The sequence below is a fragment of the Ornithodoros turicata genome, unplaced genomic scaffold (genome assembly GCF_037126465.1).
Source record: "Ornithodoros turicata isolate Travis unplaced genomic scaffold, ASM3712646v1 Chromosome56, whole genome shotgun sequence".
Classification (NCBI taxonomy): Eukaryota; Metazoa; Arthropoda; class Arachnida; order Ixodida; family Argasidae; genus Ornithodoros; species Ornithodoros turicata.
In genome coordinates, this window is record NW_026999384.1 from 674,630 (window position 1) to 686,735 (window position 12,106).

Genomic DNA, 12,106 nt, shown 5'->3' on the forward strand with positions numbered 1-12,106 from the left:
GTCAGCTTGGTAGACTTCTCGTAGAGGTCCTGATGCAGCTTTGGAAAGTTTCGACAGGAAAGTTTCGAAAGTTTCGAAAGGAGGGGGGCGGGGCTCAGTCCTTCAAGCCCCGTAGCATTCGGCACCTGTCTTCCGATAACGCACATCGCACACCGGGTCCGTGGGCCATGGTGTAGAAGCAAACGACACGGCGACGCTGAGAGAGAAAGGTCGACAGATCGCTCCGCATCGCGCAGGCATTGTTACAGGTTACGAAAATGTAAACAGAACTTCTGAAGGGTTGCTGTTATTTTTCAAAAAGTGTCTGATAGGAATTAGTAACCCTACTACTCTCTAATGCGTTATGTATAGTACTTCAGTATGACGTCGTACCTCTCCGCCACTCCCAGACGGGCTCCCACGCTTCTCCTCGGCGAACGTAGAAGGTCGCCTCCACATCAGTTCCTAAAAGTATTCAGAATATTTAATTAGTGCGAAAAGTATGAAGAACTGAGAGATGTCTCGTGTGCGCCATCAAAATTCCAAGTTTTGCATGGCGATATCTTAAAATTGTGTACTTATGTTGCACTTTACAGTCCGTTTAATTAAGTTGATTAAGCTAAGCATTTGTGGTGTTACACCTCAGAATAATGTCTGTTCGACTGAAATGTCGAAAAGTTGAATATCCTATAAGGAATACTGTGTCACACCTGCGTATGAGTCTGGGATATGTCACATCATTTGATTGAATTCATCTCGACTGGACAAAAAATGCTGCTATCGGTTTCCTTCGGGGCACTTCACTGGTGCTTCGAGCGCAGCCACTTGCTGCGTTCCAGAAACAATCCGAAACATTAGCAGCATGAGAAGGTGATGCGTCCGGACGTGACAAAGCGCGTCTTGAACACTCCTGCTGTGTGCTCTGTATCTTCTACGACGCTAAGTTTCCTACAGTGATGGAAAGCAGACCTTCCAACCCAATGTGAGAGTCGTGGCCTGTATTGGATATTCAAGTGTAGCCTATGCTGATTGTGCTGCAGCTGGAAGGACGTAGGTACGCGGTAGTTGTCTCATGGTCTACCTTGTGCAGCAGCGAGATACGTACAGGGCGCGTTATGCTATGAAACGCTCCGCAGTGCAGTTTTCGACTTTAAGCTGAACTAAACTAAAAAACTAAAGTGCAGTTTTCAACTAAATAGTTTATCCGGATAGACCTTAAGCGGTCTTCGTATAATACACGCTATAGCAGCGCAACATACCGTACCGCATATTTCTTTTTTTTTCTTGCTTCGTGAATTTCAAGACGAGTGATGATGGCTGGCGACGGCCGTATTTCTGAAATGACATTTTTTTAAGCTGCAGCGCCCTGTTCCAGCCTCCCTCAATTCACGATAACGAAGGAGAGCAGAACTATACGAAGATGCCGCAATCGAGAGCTCGGTTGAACGTGACCATTGGGGCGGCTCGTGCATGTTATTGGAAAATGCTACAAAATTAATGGAACACTGTCAATTTGCAAAACACCTTTATTTCGCAGAGCCAAAGCAAACGTCATTTCTCCCAATGACAGCGTCCCTTGCATTCCGCTTGGTTACTACAAAAACACGAGACAAAATTGCTACAAAATAAATAGTGTAGTGTAGCTGTAGAAAACGGTTTAAAGCATAGACTGAGAAGTTACTGGTCAAAAAGAACTCGTTACGAGTTAGGTTACCGTGTGCAAAATGTAACTAAGTTAATAACGTAGTTCTTCAGCCTGAAATGTAGCTCGCAGGTACTGTAACTTGTAACTTGCCAAAGTAACTTGGAACTTAAGTTCCTTTGGCAAAGTTACCTGAAAAAGGAACGAGTTCCTCTGAAAGTTACCACGACGCAAAGGTACCGAGTTAAGGTACAAGTTACCAAAAAAGGAACTTAGTTACAGTAACGAGTTACCTCGACCTCTGGTTTAAAGGGCCACTACGGACTAAATATCGTGTCTTCAGAATCCTACAAGCGTTATGTTAATGAAATCTTCTTGCCGCACTTTACATTCCCGCAAAATATTTTGGCTCTATGTGACGCGAAAAGTAGAAAAAAAATAATTTTTACTTTTGAGAACGGTAACACCATGTAATACTGCGAGGGAGCGCCCGACTCTCATCTCGCAACGTTGTTACCCTTCGCGGCTTCCAGGGGGGCTCACTTTTTGCATGCGTGGGGGGCGATCAGCCTCACATGACTTCTTCACCACGTGACCCTCCCCGGGCGCACATTGACCCCGGAACCATTGACATGCTTCTTTTGAATATCTCTGCAGTTATTAACTTGCTTGCTTTTTTGTTATTAATTAATCTTATTTTATTTCATAACTAATTTTTATTATTTTATTTATTATTAAGCCTGCTTTTTGTGCCCCCACTTATAATAGCACTTCTTTAGAGGAAAGGCTAAAAACTGTGAGCTGCGACATACATTTGGAGTAATTTACGACAATTTGAACAAAAATATGTGACGACCTGGGGTTTGAATTAATGAGTCTACTGTAATTTGGTGTTCTACGCAACGTCTTGCAATTATGCCCATATGAAAAAGTTGCATGCAGGGCCAGTCCATTCGTTTAGCTTCGTTATGGTGCTTCCTTCTGATTTGTTTATTTATGCCCTCACGGCAGAGCAATGTGATGCTTGACGAACTTGTGCTTTTGTACTGCACCATTTTTTGAAACCGGCAAAAAGGTATTTTAGAAGTTTACGCAGACTGTTCTGCAAAATTTGTAGGTCATGCTTTGTCGTACACAGACCTCATCAATGGACGTACTCTGAAAACAACATGACAGGAGGCAGTCTTTTCGTGTTGTTTTCAACATTTGCCCATTCCTCAGGGTTGTTTACCATGCAGTTTGTCCACCAGCTTGCCTGCATTTATGCTGCTCTATCAGTGGTTGTAGGTCAAGTTATTGTCATGCAACCACATTATTGATGAAAGATGGAGGTAACTGAGAATGCTAGCCACCTGTAGGACTCGAACCCAAATCTTCTGGATTACCGGTCCAGGGCTCTACCAATTGAGCTAAGCTAACACGCCTTCTCAGGGACTTCCAGGGTGCGTCATCTGAAGGGACAAACCAGTCACTCTCTCTCTCTCTCACTCATCCTTCTTTCACTCTTACATTTTTGCACACTAATACTCACTTGTAAAAGTGAAGTGCCTGGCTTTAGGTATAAAGGCCGTTTTAGATGCCCTCAGTGAGCCTAACCATCCTGCACACGACCTTTTGCAGCACAGTTCTTCTACAGTTTTGCGACCATTGTTCTACATGTTGCTCAGATACAACCTCTAGAAGGACTTCGCCTGACCTCACCTGACTTCAGGAGAGACAGAGAGGGCCTAGGCCATCACTATTGGCTCTTTAAACACTTTTCCCGCCTTCCTACCATATAATACCTCCCGTGACGTCACGGTCATATGATTTTCGGTATTAGGTGCAGAGTCTTTCGGCGCGTTTATTGCCCCCTTTCAGGAAAAAAATTTGAATACAAGATGACGTCATAAGAATACCACTCATTTACATTTATCCTACATAAGTTGCGCTGAAGTATCACAACTTCTTCAGCATGCGTGCTAACTCTTTAAAGTGCTACTCCGGACTCAGAAAACAGCGTTTATTTTATTTAGTTCATAAAAAGAAGATGCCTCAAGCATTCCATACGCGAAATTTCAAGCCTGTTAACGAACGCTGTGCATTTCTGTCAATCTTTGAAGACCTGCTGAGCCTCAACAAGTTTCGATAACTCGACGAGCGAATGAGGTAATCATAAGCCCACAAATTGCAATGATGTCAAGTTATGGAGAGGACACTCGTCTCCTAGCAACGACGCTGGCGTCCGGAAAGGGTCACGTGGTGGAGAAGTCATGTGAGGCTGATCGAAAAAGGGGAAAATAGGAGAGATGTCTTCCCCCTCTTTTGTTCCCCCTTGTTTTCTCGAAGGGCGGAGCAGTTGGATGACATGTCACGTGGGGCTCCGCTCACGCAGTGCAAAAAGTGAGCCCGCGATGGAAGCCGTGAAGGGTAACAACGTTGCCAGATGAGAGCCGGGCGCGCTCCCTCGGAGTATAACATGATGTTACAGTTTTCAAAAATAAACGTTAATTTTCTCTAGTTTTCGCGTCACATAGAGCTAAAATATTTTGCGGGAATGTAAAGTGCGAGAAGAAGATTTGAGAAACATAACTTTTGTAGCATTCTGCAAACACGATATTTAGTCCGTAGTGGCCCTTTAAACCAGAGTTCGAGGTAACTCGTTACTGTAACTAAATTCCTTTTTTTTTTTGGTAACTTGTACCTTAACTCGGTACTTTTGCACCGTGGAAACTTTCAGAGGAACTCCTTCCTTTTTCAGGTAACTGCCAAAGTAACTGAAGTTTCAAGTTACTTTTAACTCGCTTGCCACTCACGTCCACATATTTTCTTGTTTTCTCTCCGGTTCCTTCATGGCACTTTTTGCCATAAAACGTGATTTCAATCAATGACAGTATTTTATTCAGGAAGTAAGAACCGCAGCCATTGTGAGCCCAAAGGGAGTAAGATGCAAAGCGTTCGAATAGACCTCTACCAGAGAAACGTCATCATGACATTGGTAGACGGACTGAAACCGAAACAAGTAGGAAGGAGCGGGCTGGGTTCCACGAACCGGCTCTTGTTCGCTGCCTCCCATTGAAAGAAAAGCAGGACCGAGGGTCGCGTCCCTTTAAGGGACCATATCGTAATTCCCTCAAGACTGTGGCTTTTGGGCGCGACTTTGTTCACCTCTAGCTTCGAGTGTAGTTCAATTCTACCAAATTTGTGGCGCTGTCGAACACTATGACGTCATTTGTTTACAAACTGGGAGAGGTCTATTGTTGGACATAAACGAAAACGACCTAAGCGACTCCTCCGCAGGCAGCTCAAGGTCTAACTCAACTGCTCACGTGCGCTGCACCTGCGTAATGCTATTTTGTATTCCAAGTAACTTGGAAGTAACTCGTTCCTTTTTTTAGGTAACTCAGTAACTGCGAGATACATTTCAGGCTGAAGAACTTCGATATGAACTTAGTTACATTTTTCACACGGTAACTTAACATGTAACGAGTTCTTTTTGACGAGTAACTTCTCCATCTATGCTTTAAACCGTTTCCTAAAGCAACACTACACTATTTATTTTGTAGCAATTTTTCTTGTGTTTTTGTAGTTACCAACCGGAATGCAAGGGATACTGTCATTGGGAGAGATGACGTTTTCGTTTGGGTCTGCGAAATAAAGGTCTTTTGGAAAATCACACTGGTCCATTCATTTTGAAGCATTTTCCAAAAAATTCACGAGCCGCCCGATTGGTCACGTTCAGCAGATCTCTCGATTGCAGCACCTTCGTACGTAGTTCTGCTCTCCTTCGTGTATCGTGAATTCAGGAAAGCTGGAACAGGGCGCTGCAGCGTAAAAAAATATCCCTTGAGAAATACGGCCACCACCAGCCATCATCACTCGTCTCGTCTTGAAAGTTACGAAGCAAGAAAAAGAAAAGAAAAATGCAGTACGGTATATGTTGTGCTGTTATAGCGCATATTATACGAAGTCCACCGTTAAAGTCCACCTGGACAAATTATTTAGACGTTAAAAACTGCACTCCGCAGTGTTTTATGCCATAACACGAGCTGTACGGATCTCACTGCTGTACAAGGTAGACCATGAGAGAACTGCCGTGTACCTGCGTCCTTCCAGCTGCAGCACAGGCAGCATAAGCTACAGATGAATATTGAATACAGCCCACGACTCTCACATGGAGTTGGAAGATCTGCTTTCCTCACTGTAGGGAATTTAACGTCGTAGAATATACTGAGCACACCGCAGGGGTGTTCAAGACGCGCTTTGGCACGTCCGGACGCAGTGAAGTGTCCCGAAGCAAACCGATAGCAGTATTTTTTGTTCAGTCGAAATGAATTCAATCAAATTATGTGACATATCCCAGGATCATACACAGGTGTGACACCGTATTTCTCGTAGGATATTCAACTTTTCGACATTGCAGTCGAACAGACATTATTCTGAGGTGTAACACGACAAATGCTTAGCCCACTGTTAGAAAACAAAAAGGTATTAATAAGGTATAATAACGTGCTCTTATACCTGTTTTGTACATTCTGCTAAGGGTATAGAAGAGGTACAAATTTCCTATTTATACCTCCAACCCTTCTCAAGGGTATGAAAGGGGTATCAAGGAGGGCTAACGTACCATATTTATATCTCATCACCACGCGTTCATATCCATACCAGGAATAGATCACCAGGCTATGCCTTTCACGGTATATAGATGAGGCTGCTTATACCTTCTGTTTCTTTATACCTTTATGGTTTTTTATACCTTTACTTCCGCAACGTGCTGTATCACATCATTATTTTTTCTTGAGACGGTATCAGCTAAGTTAAACGGATATTTAACTAAGAAACACAGACATCAGTACAGTACTATCTAAATCCACATGGTTAGTTTATGGCTGCATAAAATCTTCATTGCTGGAATGTTGAATCTAGATGTCCTCACCCTTAGGGTTGCGTACCAGACGAAAGCTGCTCCACAGTTTGTCAAGTCGCCACCAGCATATCAGTATATGTTGTGGGACCCTTTGTTCACCACGACCGGAACCTCAGACTCGCTCGCATCAACCGCGCATGGGAAAAGCCACAAAACGGGTTCACTCCCAACCAACCTTGTTTATTCTCCGACATTCCAGACCGCATTGCCAGCGCATGAGAACAGGTTCTGTCCGCCCGGGCTGCGTGGCAGCCACTGCCTACTTCCTTGTTGCGCCCGCGCTTTTATCCCCAGCAAAACAACTAGTGCCCCCAAGGGGCTACATCCCTATTGCTACCAGCGCCCCCACAATGTTGATCTGTAAATGTCTATCTCGCGATACATCGCGCGATGCACCGTACTGCACTTTGCAGCGGCTCTCCCGTGTTTGGATTGTTCGCTTGGTATGGTCAGTACGAAAAGCAAACTCTCCCAGAGAGTGTTGTTATCTAGCTTGTACGACTGTAACGTAAAGTTAGTGTTTGTCCAAAGGGGACTACCTCCATAGGTGGCTCTCCTGCTTGATGACAATACACACGTGATATGACTGCGCAGAGCGATCTTGCTCCTTGAAAATTTTCTTTAGATATCAACTGCACATCTCTTTTTTTTTTTTTTTACATGCGGAGTAATGTGCACGAGCCTTTCGTTCATTCCCAGAAATCTGGGACGCGGTTTCTTAAAGTTGGCTTGACCGGCGTACTCGCTGCCCTCCATTGAAGCAATGCATTCCACCTGGATTTGTTAGAATATCTGTTGACGCTGAGCTTTAGAAAGAAAATCCCACACATGGGTGTTGCCGTGAGAGGCCCATCGATGGTGTACTAGTGGAATGGGAGCGCAAGAGCGTCACAGTTTTGTTCCTGGAGGACTTATTTTGGCCGTGTTGGCTTCATGGCAGAATGCACTGGTGTGCTATTTTTGTTGTACTTGGCTAAAACATTGGGTTCTCCGGAAAATGCGCATGCAGGACATGAAAGTTGAATTTGTCTTGTACGCTTTGCAACTTTGTGCGCTGTTGTGGGACGCTCCTATTTTGTTCCCACGACAAAAGAAGTATTGACAAGCTCGGTGTGGCTTGCGAAGCGTATGTACCTTCATTCCTGCTGGGGGTACATGTGGCATCGTTGGCTCAGTGGTAAAGCTGCTGGTCATTTCTTTTGGGGTCCGTGGTTCGATCCGCGCTCTGCTCGGCTTCTTCTTTTTTTCTTCTTCCTTTTTTTTTGAGGTAGTTTAACAGAGGTAGGTATGAGAGTAACGGCAGGGCAAGAGCGTCAGAGTTTTGGCTTAATAATGCTGTACTGGATCTATATCACACTGCCATGGCGTTCAGTTTGATTTAGTTGCCCTAATGCTGTGCGACAGCCTGTGCAGTTAATATGTGAATAGCAGATGACTTCTCCTTGCACTCCCACTTACTTCACCTCTACATGAATCCCCGTTTTGCACAATACCGCTCGCGTTTGTTGCAATGTAGATTATTGTGAATCATTTAAAATAAATTTAGGACTCGTGGCATAAACGCCCTATCTTGACTGTGAACTCCAGGTCGATGTGACAACGGAATCAATTATGTGGGTCAACTTTGACGCGCTCTAATGGAACGAATTACCACGCGTGTTTGTTGTAGCGCTGATACATGACACATTTACCATAAATTTCCGACCTGTAACGAATGCAAATATCTCAGGGAAAAGAGCTGTAGCTTAAACGTCCTTCTCCCTGTCAAGGTGGAACTCATCAAATTTCCATTGATAGAGGTCGACATGACACGGACTCGACACGCGGGTACACTTTAAAGGGACTATCGCATCCGGGAACGTGTGTATGAGACCCATACCATAATGTTCGGTATCATTTCACAATCTACTTGGCCAAATTTCTCTTTCGAGAACGCCGTACATATTGAGTAAACGAATTTTAAATATTCCCGCCGCCTCTGAAGCTAAGGAAGCCCAGCGATAGTAACATCATGATGACGTAACGCAGCCGCACGAATGGGAGGGCTTCGCAGACGACAGTCTCCGAGCTCGTCTGCTTCGGGTTTGAGTCGCCATCGTCGCCATTTACCTCGCGAAAAGTCATCGATAAATACGCTGACTTCCGCTTGTGATTGCGAGTTCTGACGCGACCATGTCGCGTGAAACACGGTGTTACGTTCCTGGGTGTACGAACACTTCGGGCTCTAACCCAGAAGTGACATTCCACAAGCCGAGGGACAGTGACACGAAGCGAAAATGGGAGGCAGTAGTCGCCAGCAGACATCCTGACGTACAAGGAGAAACACATGTGTCCCGCGTTTGTTCTTCACACTTTGCGGAGGATGCGTACATGGAAACGGATGTTCTACAAATCCGACTTGGAGTTCCGAAACGAAAGCGGCTGAAGGCTGACGCCGTGCCCACAATATTTCCGGAACCAACTCGGCCGCGGTCTGCTGAGGTGGGTCACAGTTCTCGTATATGTCAAATGGGACCCCGCAAAAGGATAATAATAATTGATAGGATCTAGCCCTGAAAAGCGTGCCTGCAACGCAGTTTACACGCTTTTCTCGGCATTGGCACAGCCGGTGAAGTTCGATCCCTAAAACTAAGCAATGTGGGTTTTGCAAGGGAAACCCCTGAGCTGAGATTGCCATTCTCGTAGTGCTTGCTGAAAATGTCGCTTACCGATGGGATGGATTATTATGAGAACATATATAATGAAGGGGCGTATGCACGTTTTCATTTAGCCACGCGTCATATACGAACACGAAGGTACTTTGTCCTTTTGTGGGCTCCCATTCAGCGAGCAAATTTGCGCGTGAGGTTTCATTTTCTCTACTGCATTAATGCATGCTGGAAATACAGGTTGCATGTTCGAAAAACAAGTGACAACTTTATTTTGAGATTATGAATGGGGAGTTTGTCGCCATGGGCGATACTCTACCCCATTGCTTCTGGTAATGTGGGGTATGGAACAATACGAGTCCATTCTCATAAGAGGTATCTGTACAAGGAATGTTTTTTCTAGGCAGATTTGTGAAAACCAATCTATTACATATCTTATGAGATGTTGACTTATGAATTGGAACCACAAGTAAAAAGCCAGTGCAAGTGGTACGTTCCGTAGAAAGCTCTTATTAGGCATTGCTGCACACTCATGCTCCCGCCTATCTGTTCCAGTTTAAGATGTTTTGTCGTACTTGTCCTATACCAGCCTGTTACAGTGATAGGTGTGATAACGTGTTTGTATTGTAGACGTGGAAAGGATGGAATCAGCAAGCGATGCGGGTGAATGTTTCAGCCTACAACAATCCATGTCATGAGCGGGTCCGGAAAATTGTACATGCCCAGTTCATTTATGCTCACTCTTCATTCAGATTCATAGCTCCTCCTTGTAAACACAGGAGAGCAGTAATCACATTATATCCCATATTGTTTTTTTCATAGCTGTATTGCATAATTGCCTTTCTGCATTTTTTGTGTGTGTCATGTTGGTATTGCTCTATTTCTTCAGTGCTAGTGCTGGATGGACTGCCCCTTGAACCATTTGTGCCCTACCAGATAGTCAGCCAATATGGGTTCCATTACACATTAGTACCGCACAAGCCAGAATCTGTAGCGGAAAGGGTTCAGGACAAGCAAACACAAACAGCTATTCCGACATCCACGCTTGGTAATATTGTAATATAATTTACAGGGAACAGACCTTTTACACACGTAGCCTACTACCAATTTGGTTTGCAGGCACTCAAACTGGGTTCCACATGCAAAGTAGGGAAGACAGGCATGAGCCTTCCCCCTTCCAGCTCCCTTCTGTTGACATCATCTGAACTAGCAACTTGGTGTCCAGAAGACAGCAACATTGAAAGCGTGGAGGTCTCTGCAGGACAGGCTTCCATGCAGCATATAGGTGCACCAGCATTTGCATGCCTCTTTCGCCCGTCCACTGCTCCACCCCAGCTAGAGAAGAACTTGATACAACCTTGGGATCTACATGGTATGCCGTAGTACAAGTGTATTATATTTACACAAAATTGTTAATAGCTCTGGTGATCTAGTGATTACAAAAAGTAAAGCTATGACGTCCATTTAAGTTAATATGAATTACATTCTGACCGTTGTGAGGCAAGTGTGACAGAGTTACAGCATATTTGTCTACCCACAGATTAATATTGCCTCTTGATGTGTTTTACTATCCATGTGGGTGGTGAGCCTAAACAGCTTGTACCCTATCATGAAGTTGCTACTATCTGTGTCGGGTCTGAACCCATGATAATTGGGTCAGTAGGTGGACATGCTACCAATCAACTGATAGGAGCCACCTTGAAATGAATACCACAGATGCTAACAGCATATGTTGCAACAGCAGTCAAGGTGGTGGATAAAACTTGAAGATAAAAAGCTTTGGAAGAACAACAGACATACACACGGATAGCTCATAGCAGCATTATAACACGTAACACAGACATGACAGAAGTTATAACAACAAAATACATGGGAACAGAAGGGGCAAGGAAGCTGTGGCCAACAAACTAGGCCACCATGACCACGCTGGGGAACAGGTCATTTTAACCTTGGTGAAACAGACCTACAGGAAAGGATGTACAGGGATTTTATGAAAAACTAATCCTAGAAACAGCACCGCAAAGTGTGCTGCCCTGACGAATAGGCCGTGCATTCCAAGACATAGATGCCTTCCTAGACTGAATAGCAAAGGCTTTCTACTTCACACACAGCATTGTATTACACATATACGTTTCGCAAAGGTGAATAACTTCTTTTCTTTCTCGATGTAGCCAGCCTGATCCGAAGGACGTGACGGTCCACTCATCTGAATTAACAGAGGGATCAGAGACTGAAGAGTAAGCTTTGCACTTGAAAGCCGTGGGAATTCTTACATTGCAACTATTTTTTTTCCTAGTGACGAATATGAGAAGGAACATGAGGGACATCATTCTAAATCCCATGTGCATCGAACGTAAGTACAGCATGCTCCAGTATGCTGTGTTTTAAGACATAGAAATATGTGATTGCTTTTCAGGCTAAATCCAGAGGAACGTCTCTTCCTGGTGGTGGAGTCAAGTCTGCGAGAGCTCCTGTCACAGTGTCCTTGTGGCAGCAGCGATGCTGAAACAGACATCACAACAAGGGGCACATGGCTGAGAGCAGCAACAGCTTGCAGCTGTGGGAAACTGCGTACATGGTCCAGCCAGCCTTGGGTGGAAGACAAACCACTCGGAAACATTCTGCTCTGTAGTGCGATTCTGTTTTCCGGCGTGAACATAACCAAGGCATTTCGTATGTTTGCCATGATAAAGGTACAAATAATGGCACTTTTCTAGTGTTAATGTAACCAAGGCATTTTGTACATGTTCCATACGATGCAGGTGCCAACACTGACTTTGTCGCAGTACTTCAGAACACAGAAACAGCACCTCTTTCCTGCCGTGAATGATGTGAGTACATTTATAAAGTATGTGCCTATTATCGTTCAAGAAAACAAGTAACATATCCTAGCGGTAGCTCGAAAGTCACAGAATGTTTTCACCCAATGTT

General features: G+C 44.5%; 2 long non-coding RNA genes across 2 annotated transcripts in view; one reads left to right on the plus strand and one right to left on the minus strand.

Annotated features, from left to right (window-relative positions):
- Positions 1–335: 335 nt before the first annotated feature.
- LOC135374414 (uncharacterized) overlaps positions 336–12,106 on the minus strand; it is a 42,971-nt gene continuing 31,200 nt past the window's right edge. The window contains exons 2-3 of the long non-coding RNA XR_010416889.1: positions 7,662–7,781; positions 336–444 (exon numbers count right to left, since the gene is read on the minus strand). This is a non-coding gene — a long non-coding RNA (uncharacterized LOC135374414). The remainder of the gene's footprint in view (positions 445–7,661; positions 7,782–12,106) is intronic.
- On the plus strand, positions 10,479–11,741 carry LOC135374419 (uncharacterized). The gene is made up of 4 exons (XR_010416895.1): positions 10,479–10,547; positions 11,347–11,412; positions 11,472–11,528; positions 11,592–11,741. It is a non-coding gene; the product is annotated as an uncharacterized LOC135374419 (long non-coding RNA).